General features: G+C 31.5%; 1 protein-coding gene across 7 annotated transcripts in view; it reads left to right on the top strand.

Moving 5' to 3' along the window:
• The window catches only part of SNF4Agamma (SNF4/AMP-activated protein kinase gamma subunit), a 559,866-nt gene that overhangs the window by 124,300 nt on the left and 420,578 nt on the right, over nt 1-14,988 (top strand). The window contains exon 1 of one of the 7 annotated variants that reach the window (XM_085810582.1): nt 367-612. The exons of the other annotated variants lie outside the window; for them this stretch is intronic. The gene's annotated coding sequence lies outside the window, so the exon portion shown is untranslated. Of the gene's footprint in view, nt 1-366; nt 613-14,988 lie in introns of those variants that run through there. 7 annotated transcript variants of the gene reach the window in all.

Below are 14,988 nucleotides of genomic sequence, written 5' to 3' on the forward strand. Positions count from 1 at the left end.
TTTGCTGATAGAAGTTATATTTCTACATCCCTTTAAACAATACGATTAAAAGGCATTCAGTTTAAAAATAAAAAAAAAACTGCGTATAGAAAGTCGTTCGATGCACTTCAACCTGCTGTCAACAACATGTCTGTTCCGTTTGCTTGGTTTTGTAATGACGAATCAATGGAAGCACCTTGGAAATTGCTTCGTAGCTTCAATTCGCCCTTCGTTGCGGTCGGAAGAGGCGATGTTTAAGGGAGTTTTCCCGTTATGTTGCATAATCTCCCTTCGAGACAACCTTGTTCCAGTTTGGCGCGCTCCTCGAACAGTCAGTGAGCAACTTATTGATTCCGGCAACCCTGGCTCTTCACACCCTCCCAGAATAGCGAGGCCGCGGGAAAGGACGATTGTTGTGAATCACGCTGGAACTTGCGCTGTTGTTGATCAATCGTTGGACTCACGTGCATGAAGAAACGAGAGTTGAGTGAACGTCGGACACACTTTGGGACATACCTTTCAAATAGTGATAAGTATAGGCGGAAGACTACGTAACTTACAGCAGACATTGTTCGAATAGGACGACGGTCTGTGGAAAGGACGCCACATCCCCTCGTCCCCTAATACGAAAAAGTGAGTCTCGTTTCTTGTTTATGAATCGAAATCTTACCATGCTCTTTCCCAGTGTTTCTCGATTGTGTTAACAATGTAATCCATTTGCCAAAGTAATTCTGCATCTCAAGTTTGTAGTTCGTATTGTTTTTAATTTTTTGCGTTTAAGTTAGTTTGTTGCTGCTGGGGAATAAAGTTTTCAGGACAAAAAACATCTTTTTTTGCCGTCAGTGTTTTCGATTCTTGATGTCATATTACTTTGAAGCACGATTTTATTTTTCACTGTAAAACCAAAAGTTCAGAAGAGATTGACTATTTTTTTTCACTTTTGAATTCCAAAATAAAGTACTTTGTTAAGTTTAATTATTTGTTAAATGGAATGCAAAATATTTACCAATATTTATTATTCAATATATACCCAATATTTATTTTGCATTTTGATTGAAATATTTATTTTGCTTAATAAAGTACTTTTCAAAATTAAATAACATAAAGATTAAAATGTATGTACAGAAGTTTAAGGAAAAGTATAGAAAATAACGATACTTTGGTTATTGCACAATTTAAGGCTTTAAAACGGCATAGGCCTTTTTTTTTTTTTTTTTTTTTTTTGGAAGTCATTCGAGAAATCTACTGTATTGAATTTTCTCTTAAGTTTGATGTATAATGTTTCTGTTTAATGTTATTTAACTTCTGTTTCTTCTTCTGCACTCAAAACAAGCTTGTAAAGATAAAATGAAAGATTGATAAAGGATTTAGCTGACTTTTGACCTTGAAAATGTCGGACGGTGGTATAAATAGATATGAGTGTATGTTTGGGTTTGTCAGGCTAAATAATGAGATTTTGTACTTCTGTGATAATATAGATGTTGACTAAAACTTTTAAAACAACTCTGCTGTTTTCTTTCCAGTGATTAAATGGGGAATTTGCTGATACATAAATTAATGCGAACTATTTTTCCTTATGAAGTCCTTTACGAAAACGCCTTTAGCTATGAACCTTGGTTCTTTTGCTAATACTGGAGTAAATTAATTTAACGAGCGCTGTGATATATGGATACGTTCTAAAAATCTCCGATTTCGGTGCGCATTTTTTATAACAATAATAATCTTTCAAATTCCTTCTAAGTGAAGTTTTTCATATTGTGAAATTACGAATTGCCAAATCCGAAAGGTAGCATAAAACCTGATTCAAAGGTTCTTAGAAATAAAAGTTATTTAAAACCTAATAGGAATGAAAACATGTTTTAAAAAATAATATTGTATTTAAAATACCAGTTATAAAAAGTAAAATCAAAATTATACAGCTTAGCAATTTTCCTCCTGTTTTTACTTCCTTGTACGAAGTAAAGGATCACGAAATTGTAATCATTCGAAATTGTATTGTAATCACGAAAATTCCGGATACCATATTCCAACGAAAATATCCATTTTGACCGCTATCGAATGCAATGTAACGATGTTTACGCGTGACATCTGTACGTAAGGACTGAATAAAGGACTCTTTTTTTTTCCCAAACGAATTATAAATGTGATTTAAAATGGATTCCGTAGAGATTTTTCGTGGCGTCTGTACGTACGTACGTATTTATCTCTCATAACTCAAAAAGGAGTAGTTGAAATTTAGTATTTAGGACTGCTATAACATGTAGTTGAGGACCTTCCATTTTGGTTGCAATCGGCCACACCTTTATTTCCTAAACAGTATTGATTAATTGATTATATATATATATATATATATATATATAATAATTTATTTCCTAATCAGTATTGATTAATTGATTATATTATCTCCTAAGTTTAATTAAAGTAGAATTATTTTAAAAGTGTGCATCCATACTGGTAAGTTATATTTTGAAAGATGTTTTGAAGTAATTTGAAAGCAAAATGTTATATATATATGTAAGAAAAATAAAGAATATATAAAAGATTAAATTAGCAATGTAAATTTCCCTTCTCGATTTCTAAAAATAGTAAGCCCTCTCTGCACTGCGTCATTTCGAGAAAAATCTATGTCATATGATTTTTACGTAATTATGATGATGTAAATGAAACCTAAACTCAACCAGCCAATAGTAATTTTAGAGCAATATTAATTATCTAAGGTTTAATCCTAGTATCCGGTGCATACGGGATTTGGCTTCTTTTGGCGACTTTATGATGAGCAGTAAAAACGAAACATATATGATGAGTAGTAAACGAGTTATTCAAAGAATATATATAGTTATACATAGTATATAGTATGTATGTAGTGATAATATATAGTGTATAGTATATACATAGACGTTCTTTGGGTCATTTTTGGTGTTGGCGATAATTTTCAAAATCGCGCCAAGGCTGCACCGTATGCATATTTCACAAGTGCACATCAGCGTAGCCACTGAGGGAGGGGTTTCGAAAATGGACCAATGAGCAGCTATTGCTCTTGTGACGCTAAATCTTCGTGCAAGTGAGCGTATGTTGTTTACGTTTTAATTTGTATTTATCTCGCAATTATAAATATATGGCGTAATAGTAGAAAATCTTGTAGCGCTTTTATCTTTTGAGTTTGATTAATCATTGACATTTCACTTTCGAGATTTTTATCACGCGTTAATATTAGGATTGATATTCACGGCATATTGTGTGGATTATGAGAATGCAAGTGTATATTTTTTTAATTGAGCTGAGAATGACTGAAAGTGTTACAATGAATCTAGTGTTTTCTTATTTCAGTGCTTGGATTCTTTTGATTTTTAAAGTGTAAGATTCCGAACACATATGATTTGATTATATCCATCGTTAACATTAAAAATTATATGTGAATAAATTGAATATACTGGTTGTGAATACGATAAATTCACTCTGTTTGATGAGTATTTCTTGTGTAGGCACTACATTTAAGAGTGAGCATTTATTAAATGTGAAATTTAACGCACTAAATGTACACGAATGCAAATTAGTAAAGTTCATTTTGAATAAAATTCTGCATTGGTTATTATTATTGTAGAACATCTTTTTCATATAGACTGCAATAAAAAGTTCTGACTTCTATTTACTTATATATTTGGTGTAAATATTTTTCTCATACGCATAGTTTTATGTAAAGATTGCATTTGGGCTCAGATGTTTATCACATATTTCTTTCTTCATCTTATTTACCACTTATTAAGTAATATTTCCCATCGATATTTTTGCGAAGTATCCGACGTGTGTTTATTTCAACCAGGTAGAGAAATCTTCATAATTTCCTATATTTGATCTAACTTCGCAATGAAAAGTTTCAGAAGCAATCGACGATGTTTTAATTATTTTGTACAGAAAATTGCGTGGCAGAATACTTTTAACCATCTTCCTTAAATCTTAAAGCACGCGAAAGGTCATGTGACTTGACAGAAATATTACTGGATGCTCATTGGTCCGCTCTTGAAGCCACTCCCTCGGTGGCTACACAGATGTGCACTTCTGAAATATGCGCACCGTATACTAGGATTTTACTATTATCCAATCAAAATGCTTTGAGAACTGCAGTCTGTCTGCTCGTTCTTTCTTATTGCAAATTTATCTAAAATGTAAAATCTCTTGGAATAGGCACAGTTAATATGTCGACTTGATTGTCGCCGCAACATGTTTGCTAAAATAAAAAATGAAGATTTTAGTTGTTTTCGCGCAGAAACTCCAATTTTAATTGTAAAAATTTGGTGTTTTATGTTTTTCTATACCTTTAAATTTTTAATGAAGATATTTTGAGTTTTTATGTATTTTTGACTTGCCACGAAGTGAGAACTGAATTCGAGGAAAAAAGTGTTTCGTAGTAGCAGCAAATATTGTCGCCATTCTGTCGAGGCCAGAGGAGAATGTTTACGAGTAGCGCATGCGCATTAAATAAGCGACGCTGAATCGTCTGTCAAAAACTGCTTTAACCCAGAAGGGTATTAATATCGTTTTGACATTTTGCACCGAAAACTTGTTTGCATCGAAAATGCCAAACCATCGTTTCACTTTTCAAATTGTTGCCATCAAATATTATCGCCCTGTGTTATATTTAGAAAAATTAAATAATGAAGAATCTGCATAAATGTATGTATGTTTCTCGCATTGTCATAAAACAGCGGCACCTAAAGCCATCAAATTTTGAATAACGTAATGCTCCACCGAATTATGGGCATCTGGAAGCCCTAACTTGTAATTTGTTTTATTATCGATTTCATATTTTGTAACACCTTAACGAATATTTGAACGAAACTCAACGATTTCAAAGCGAGCAATGGCAACACCGAACGGGGTTTAAAAAGAAAAAAAAATCTCCAGCACGCGGGACATTGTATCCGAAATTTTAAAGATACGCTCATTTTAATTGAATTTTTATGGTTTCAGTGTGAAGAACATGATGATATTTAATAAATAAAGGTAACACACGTAAAAAAAAAAAAAAAAAAAAAAAAAAAAAAAAAAAAAAAACTTTGGGCGTTATTTAAAATCTTTAAAGTTTTCACATTTTTTTAAAAATTATTATTTGTTGAATTTCTTTTATACATCGTTTTAGATTTATTATAGTATTCGAATATAACATGTGGCGACGATTAGATAATTCTTCAGATGATATAATTTTTGTGCATTCTGAGTTATAAAATGAATGAGATGTAACGCAGTTAGTGAATCTAGCGCCAGAGTATCGCTATGGTAAATAAATATAGTGAATTTTAAAGAGTGCATTTATTCTATTGTGGTTTATGCGCTATCAACGAAGTAGATTTAATTCAATAAGTTTAAATGAAATGCAGGAAGAAGTGCGTTATTCCGTACAAGGAAATCATGTGGTGTACACATCAGATATTTTATGTCTTGGATTCATATTGTGTATTGTAAGTAAAGGATTTACTAGATAATGCAGTTGAGCGAATTTAATTTAAAATATTGTCTGGCTAATTAATTTATGGGAATGCTATTTCTGTTTCTAAGAAAATGGAACAAAGCTCAGCAAATCATAGCGACATTTTTATCAGTTATCGTAGTCATAACTGCAATGCATTTTGCTTTTTAGAGTGGGTTAAGAACTACTAAATCATATTCTTTTTGACATAATTAATTATTTTGTAATAAACATTTCAGTTATAATGAGAAAAATGAAGAAAATGTTTTAGATAATTGGTTACGTTAATTAATTATTTGTCAGAAATCAGATCATTCTAAATGTTCACGTTTTCCTTCAACGTTTTTCTTTCGTACCAAGTTATTTCAAAATTCGTTACGCATAAACGTTTTATTCATTCGCATGTATTTGATAATGATTAAATTGCCCTTTCTTTCAATAGTCTATTTAAAAAAGCATTTGCATTGCGTGAATTGATTATAGTTATAGAATGAGCAGGAGTTTCACCTGATATAGTTTGGTCCCGAATTTAAAGCATTTGTCCCGAATTTTCCCGAAAAACTGTAGTGTGAGAGCGTGTAACCTCTACAAACCATATAAAGTAAAAGTTTAAATGCATATATTTATTTAAGTATTGTAGATTGCGAACTGAGAGTACAAACGTTTAAAGAGACACGCGTCATATCGCCTGCATAAGCAAGGAATTCCCCATCTAGCGTTTGTTTACCTTAAAAAAAATTGTAGTGGGAGAGTTTTAATTTCTCATTCCTTTATTTCTCTTCCTCAGATACCCAACATACACGGAATTTATGCTCCCAGCTCATAGTTGCAGTTCAGATTTTCACTTAAAGACAGCACTGCAATTTTTAATTGATGTATTTGTAAGATCCTCTGTGTGCTTTTAGTTACAGTTGAATGTGAAGAATCTTAAGAACTAGTAAGCAAATAATCGCTTGAGTTCGTGAGACAATTAAAGCTTGGAAGGAGCTAAAATACCCTTTATTATGCAAATAAGATTTAACAGAACTCCGTCTTGGAGTTTTACAATAAAGCCGACACTAGGGCTTAAACTTAGAAAACTAAGAATTAAAACTAAATTAATCTTAACTAAAAAGATGTAGCCGAAGCTATGAAGATTCTAGCGGAGTTGGCCCCTTAACGCTAATTGACTGCGAAGCTATTAAGGGCCTAAAGTATGGCCGAGCGTAACAATAGCTTAAGAGAGAGTAGCCTAAAAAAGGCGGACGCGTGCTAGCCAGAATCTCTGGTTCTTTCTAAGACAGTAGAACTTCGCAGTTAAATATCGCTCTTCCTCCATTTGCATACAAACATGATTCAAAAACTACGTTCTGGCCGGAAGTGGTAAGTTGAAATTAAGAAGCGATATTAAAGGAACTTTAACTCAAAATTTAACTGTTAATAAAAGTAACATTATCCTTACATATTAATTCAATTATGATATGAATTTATAATATATACATATATTTTTTATTTATCAACGGTGCATTATATATATTAGTATGTATCATCCTCTAACACACACGGCATCTAAAAAGAATTCTCTTGTTATTTGCTGAAATTTCATTGTAGATATATCCATCTAAATCACCTATATTTTGTCACGCTTAGATCGTAAAATTTTTACTCCATCGTCATTTTGATTTTGTGTAAAGATTTAAATTTTTTTTTTTTTTTTTTAAATCTGCTCGAAACGATGACAATTCCTGTTTGGAGATGTATTTTTTATTTATCAGTAGGGCATTACATACGTGCTAAGGGTATGTTTTATTGCATCTTAATTTAATATATTATTTATTTTTCAGATGATTTTTTTAGTAATGTTTTTCAGTAATTTTAGTTTTTTTTAGTAATAATTTTGTTTAAGAATGAATACTGCGTTTTAATTTATTCTTTTTTTATTAAAAAATATAATTTATGTGTTTTATATATATATATATTGACCTACATACTACCTCCACCACAATAACAGTAATAATAAAATAATTTATTTGTAAAAAATATTATATATTTCGAACTTCAAAATCTGGTCACCTTATGTTGATTGTAAAAGGTTATTTATTTGTTTATTTAATACTGTATTGTCTGTTTTTCACCGAATGCAAATTTTCAAATTATTGCTTGGTTTCAAGCTAAAATAATAAAAGGTTTCGTATTTAAAATTATTTACTCGCCACGTTCTGAAAACTGAAAGCTTTCAGATTTTATATTCCGCCCAGAGGGGCGTGGTGTTTTTTTTTTTTTTTTTTTTTAACGTTTTGTGTGTTAACATTATTTATTAAATATAATTTTCTTCGCATTCTTTCTTCGTTTCTTTCGGAGAACATTATCCCTGCTTGCGCATGCGCTGATTTCAATATGTGCTATTCCAATGGAATCTACGGATTCACAGATTTGTATCTGCATCTACTGCGCCTGTGTTAGGTTGAGTCAAGTTGAGTCAACTATTGTGTCTGCGACATGTGTATTGTGTATTCTGACTTGTCCAGAAACCTCTTGAGACTAATACATTCTTAATTGCTCGTTCAAACCGAATAGGATTCAATGATATTACAAACGTAAGAACATTATATATATTATATTATATTATTTCTAAATAATTAAATCGATTATAGTGAACCCCACTATGTCAAAAAAAGACAATGGAACGATAAGTATGCCGGTTATGGATTTACCTGCACAACCGAAAAAGATGGCACGCAGCGGCCGCAATGCATCTTGTGTTCCAAAATATTTTCAAACAGCAATCTCAAACCATCAAAGTTATTAAGAGTATTTCAACAATCTGCATGGTGGCGAAAAAGCGCATAGCATGAACAGCTTGAAGTCAAAGAAGGCTCGGTTTGATACCAGTGGAACTATCCTAAAATTGTGCGGACCAGCAATTCAAAAACCTTTATTAGAAGCTCATATCAAGTGGCATATTTATGTGGGAAAAAAAAACTCACACGATCGCTGAAGAGTTGATTAAAACTTCTGCTTTAATTATTGCTAAAACAGTTTTAGATTCGGAAGCACATAAAAAAATCCAACAGATTCCATTATCGAATGATATTATACGATCGTGAATACAAGATCTCATTGAAGATATTTTAATGCCAGTAATTGAAGGCATAAAAATCAGTCCACTAAAAATAAGCATGAAACTGAATGAGTCAAATGATGTTGATAATTGTAGCCAACTTTTGGTATTTGCCAGGTATGTGAAGGAAAAAGAGGTGATAGAAGGATTTCTATTTTGTGAGCCACTGGAGGTGAATACGAGAGGAATTGATGTTTTCAATCGCATCAAAGATTTTTTTACTAAATATCAATTACCAATGAATGTGATTGGCTCAATATGCACTGATGGAGCCCCAGCAATGTTAGGCAAAAATTCAGGATTTTTTTCACACATGAAAAGAGAATTACCGGAAGTTATAATAACGCACTGCATGTTGCATCGTTATGCACTTGCGTCGAAAGCATTGCCAGAAAGTTTAAAACAACATCTAACTACAGCTGTAAATGTAGTAAAATACATCCGAGGGCGAGCGCTTAATTATCGCATTTTTCGTGCATTTTGCGAAGAAATCGGTGCTGATCATACCGTGCTCCTATATCACACCGAAATACGATGGTTATCTAAGGGTCGCATGCTTAGCAGAGTTTTTGAATTGCGTGAGGAAATTATTCAATTACTGACTAGTCAAAACTGTTATTTAGTAAAAGATTTTGAGGGTAATGATGCAGTGCTGAGGCTGGCCTGCTTAGCAGATATATTTAGCCATTTAAATGAATTGACTCTATCAGTGCAAGGATTTGGTATAAATATAATAATATCTAGTGAAAAATTATCTTCATTTATCGCAAAATTAGAAATTTGGATACGTCTAGTAGAAAAGGGGAATTTTGCAAACTTTCCCTTGCTTGATTCTGTTATTGCGAAAAATGAAAAGAATGCAATTATACCCGACATTGTAATACATTTGAGACGATTGAGCGAATCATTCAATGGATATTTTTCTACCGGAAATATTACCAAAACTCAGAGATGGATACTGGATCCATTTCTATTTGGTTTAAATTTGATGGATGATAGTGATCTGAAAAAAGATCAACTTATTGAAATGCGAGCAAGTGGACATGTTCAAATGGAATTCGAACAATTAGAATTGCAACAGTTCTGGTGTTCACAGTTACAACGTTATCCAGAGTTGGCGAACGGAGCACTGCAGTTCCTCTTACCCTTTGCTACCACCTACTTGTGCGAAATGGGATTTTCATCGCTTTTGCATATAAAAACTAAAACGAGAAATCGCTTAAATGCAAGTGATGACGACTTACGCGTATGTCTTTCAAAAAAGGAACCTCGCTTCGCCAGTATAATAATGAACAAACAACAGACTAGTCATTAATAAAAATAATATTGTTTTGCATTTATATAAAATGTACAATGTTTTTCAATAATCAATAAGTTTCGCAAAAAAATCTATTTTTCTAGACTAAAAAAATTAAAACACATTTTTCAATGGGGTGCGGAGATATATTTTCAGATTCCTTGGGGTGCGACTCGCTAGAAAGGTTAAGAAACACTGCTATAGAGCAATGTATTTTTTACCTCATTTGTTAGCATTAACTAAATCTGCTAAAATATTTTTTTTTCTATTTAAGGGGATTATTATATTATGTTTCGAGAAGTATGACAAATAAATAAAGCTAAATTTATCGTTTATTTGCATCTGATTATATTTCTGATTTTCTATCATTAATGATTTTTCAGTTTGTGGCCCTTGATTTATTCCAGGTTTTGGCCTAGTGTAATCGCTTGACGCATTTACCGAAGTGTTTAAATTTTTCGTGAACCAACAGATTTCGAAGACAGCTGAGCTATTTTCTGATTTTTTCCACTGAAAATAAATATCTCAATCTTTCTGTAATTAACAGAGTTCTGTTAATTAAAAAATTATTAAAGTTTTTTACATGTAGCATATAATAATTTACGTTATTTTATTATTATACATAAAATGTTATTATTAACGTTAATTTATTATTATTCATAAAATTTTATATCAATTAATTAATTACAAGATAATTTTATATAAATTATATAAATATAATTATTAGATTTTTTTATTAGATTATTTATTATATTCATAAAGTGATAAAATTTGTTTTTCCTCTTTCATGTACGTAAAAAGATGCTTTATTATGAGTCTGTTTATGACTTATCGATTTATTTTCTTCTTTTATATAAAGTTTACACTTTTATTTTCTTTTCGTATTTCGCATTTTTACTTCCTTGTACGAAATAAAGGAAGTATTGTAATCACGAAAAATTCCGATACCGTATTTCAAGGAAAATATCCATTTTGACCGCTATCAAATGCAGTTTAACGATTTTTTTGCATGACATTTGTACGTAAGGACAGAATAAAGAGCTCTTTTTCCGCAAGCGAATTATAAAACTGATTTTAAAAGGATTCAAATTTTTTTTTTTTTTTTTTTTTTTTTTTTGGTGGTGTCTGTTTGTACGTATCTCGCATAACTCAAAAACGAGTAGTCTGAGAAATTTTGTATATAGGACTGCTATAACATGTAGTTGTGAATCTCCCTTTCTGGTTGCAATCAGCCGCCCCAAAATTATATAAATATATTTATATGCCCACTCTGTTATTCGCCTCAGTGAGCTCAATTTTTTTTATTCTTATATATAGGTAAATTTTGCATTTTGTGCTTTAAAAACGATTGAATTATTTTGTTCTTTTCTTCCGATTAAGGTTTTTTATTCCTTTAGTTAATCTGCATGCAGTAGTTATAGAATTATCAACAATTTAAGAATGGTTTAAGTGCGGCTAAGCCTAATTTTTCGTACCATAGCAGTCATACTTGTTTACATTTGAAACTTAGCAGAATAGTGAATTAAGTCTTACTGCACCTTCAGTGTCCTTTTGCGAAGTAAGACCAAAAGGAAACTTTCAGTTTTGTGCACCTAAAAATCTGCTTTCTTGCATGCTGGCCGAATTGCTTGCTTTTGCATAGAAGTCTACTTTTAATTGTAATTTTTTAAAACTGTTTTAACTGTATTTGGTGTATTATGTTTTTTTACATTTTTACATTTTTTAATGAAGATATTTTGAGTTTTTGTGTATTTTTGCTTTGCTGCAAAGTGAGAACTGAATTAATTGAATGAGAAATATATCTCTAATGAAATTCGAGGAAATAAGTTTAAATGAAATGCAGGAAAAAATGCTTGTAATTTAATATTCCGTACAAGGAAGTCATGTGGTGTATACATAAATTTTTTTGTTTGTATTTGTGTTGGCATTATTAATAACTATTACTTTCTGTCTGCTTCTGTTTATTATTGCTATTATTATTACTGCAAAAAATAAGTGCTGAAAACTAAAGGCATTGAAAACTTTGCAAATTATTATATTTGTTGTGAAATCGATGGAGATCTATTGCATACAAATCACTTTGACTACTCCGTTGAGCTTAGTAGTTCAGAGGAGCTTAGACACAGAAGCTCCTTGTGTAGACAAAATGCTATCAGGAGACATGTCTGCGAGGGAGACTTGCTCGGAGGTATGTCTCCTGATGTAGACGGGGCATAAGTAGCAAAGCAATACGTATTTTCGATTTTGCTCCTCAGCAGAGCAAGAGAATAATAATAAGTGCATTTTTTTTGGTTATACATATATGCCTGCATTACAAGAGTTTTGCAATTCTTTCTGCAAACGAAACGCTGTTTTAAAAGTAATTCTATTCTGCGATTTAATATAAAAATATCATGTTTAGAGAAGTAGCTTTAATAGATACTGCATTATTTCTGATTAAACTTTTATTGTAGTGATTCTGCATTTTTCTACGAAAATGTGTTAAAAGTTCTAAGTAAACTACCACTTCTGATTTGTCACGTACAGTCGATGTGTTGTTTTCAGTCACGATTTTAAATTCATATACTAGTTTAAATAACAAAATTTGAAAAGTTTTGAATCATAATATATTTTTTCACGAAACGTTTAATAAAGTATCATTTCCGTTTTATCAATATTAGCCAAAATTTTAATATGTTATTCCTATGGATCTAAAAGTCTTAAATACTAAAATTCAAAAGCTTTGGATTATATTTTAATATTATTTTTCATTAAAAATCTGTTATGGGCTTCAATTAAAGTACGACTTGCGGTTGTCCGCTAAAAACTGTTATAGGCTTCAAATAACGTACCATTTCCGGTTGTCCAGTTTTACCCTAAATCTAAAATCAACTCTTTATTAGAATGTAGAAAGCATTAATACAGCATAAAATAGAAGCCTAAGTTTTATATAAGAGGCGTCGTGGACAAAAAAATTGTCACGCGCATACAGATAAAGACAGCGTTGTAAAAATAGTAGAAACATGTTGTTGGGAGCCAAATTTGTGCTTATTCACTGAAAATTTACCATCGAATTTTCGGACCGAAAACATTGTCTCTCTTACCTATATAGGTTGCCTATATAGGTAAGATGTATAGATAAGATATATAGGTAAGATATATATATTACCTCTCTTACCTATATACCTATATAGGTCTTATATATAGGTTGGTGGGAGGTAGAGAAGTTTCATTGCACAGATGTGGTCACAATGAGAGACTGTAATATGCATAATAATAACAGTACTGTTTAAAAATTGAGGCTTCAAAATCTAGCACTTCATACTTCATATAGTATTTTCATACAAAGTTTAATTTTCTATAACTGAAATTCACGTTCTAGTATTTTTGTACTGTCTCATTTAGATTTTTTCTCATTTTGCGCTTGGAGTATTTACCAAAAAGTATCATTCATTAATTAAATAATTATTTTGAGTTTTTATAAAAGTATTTTAAATTTCTGTGATTCTACGCTGAAAAATTCAGAAAGAATAAAAAAATGCTTAAACCTGTTTACTCAAGGTTTAAATAGTAATAATACTTTTTTTTTTCTCTGGAATAAACTGCGTTGAAGTCTCTCTTGGCAACCATCTGTCACAGACGATTACCTCCGAAAATTATCAGTACATATTGCTTAGCATATATAAATAAACACTGATAATCTCTTCTGGGTGATCATTTCTACAGAAGACAAAAATCGCCTGAGATTGTCGACTGTCGTCTTAGGGAAGTTTCACTGTACTTTAAAAATTTCGTTATATCAAACAGGAATTGAATTAAATGAATTATTACATAAAGTTCGAAAACGTAAATTGATTTTCATAAACGCTTTTAATTGAGACCATTGCCAGGTAAATAGTTAATTTACCTTTTTTTTTTTTTTTTTTTTTGCTGCTTTCGAGATTTATTCGAGAGAGAGACTGGCCTGCCAAGAATTGAAAAATTTCTCAGAATTTCACTGAGAAAAATTTCTCTGTTGGGTTTTGTAATTCTAATTGAGATAAAACCGTTAAGAGTTTATTTTCAAAACATGTGATACATAAACTCTTCAGCAATTTTGTTTACTTCTGTGTTTTGTAAACTTGTGTAAATCAATTCAGCTGTCAGATTCTTTCATTTGATTGGTCAGTCGGCCTTGTTTCTGAGGAAATAGGCTACCTCAACTGTCAAATAATAAAATGTAAAACGATAATGAAATGAATTCCCATTGTGTTGTATACTGCTCTTGTTTGGCCAACTTAGGCAAAGAATCTAGAAATCAATTGTAAGCCATGTGGACTGCAACAAATGTATCGTGATCTTGAAAAACGTTTATGTCCCATTTCAGGCTATTTTCAGACGTGCGTTTTTAAAAATTGTGCCATTTCAGTCTCTGATGTTGGGGTGGGTAGAAGCGATTCCCATTTCAGGGTCAATGCAAAATCCGGCAGCGCGATAGGTTGGTGTGGTTTAGTTTATTACGGCAAAGCGTACCAGGGCTATTTGCACAAGGAAAAAAGGATACCTTCCTGGAGGATTTTCAAAAGGTAGCGGCGGTAGATCACGTGACTGTGATGTATTTATAAAGTGGTATCACAATGACTTTTCCGCCTTTAAACTTTAGATATTACTTAAATAAAATATTAATGCCATTCGTGATTATACCTAATACAGAAACTAAGATGTTTTTAAAATTTGACTACGCTATAGTATTACTATTTTTTATGGAACAGAATTCTTAATCTTGAAAACTCCATATTGAAAGGAAAAATTATATCGGAGCAGAAAAATGAAGCTTTTGAGGATTTGGTTAGCATTAAATGTGGATTAAAAATATGATGTTCTAAAGAAGCATGAAAATCGCGAGTTGTGCTATTGTCACGGTTTTTAATAAAATAAATTTATTATTTTATTGTCTTTCAAACATGTAACTTTCATTGTAGAAAAGAGTTGGTAGGGAAATGCTAGGGATTTCCATCTATACGGGAACGGATTTTTTAGGACTATCTGCTTAACAGAGCTACTATATGGTATTCAAAGAAAGAATACGTTCTTTATGCTCCTTAATCTCCCATCTCCCCTCCCCGACTAAAATGAAAATTTAAAAATAGAAAAGCTGAAATGGTACGATTTTTTAATCCAGAACACCCG

Source organism: Stegodyphus dumicola, chromosome 2 (genome assembly GCF_044657685.1).
Source record: "Stegodyphus dumicola isolate Sdum_Otavi_A_Nest chromosome 2, ASM4465768v1".
Lineage (NCBI taxonomy): Eukaryota > Metazoa > Arthropoda > Arachnida > Araneae > Eresidae > Stegodyphus > Stegodyphus dumicola.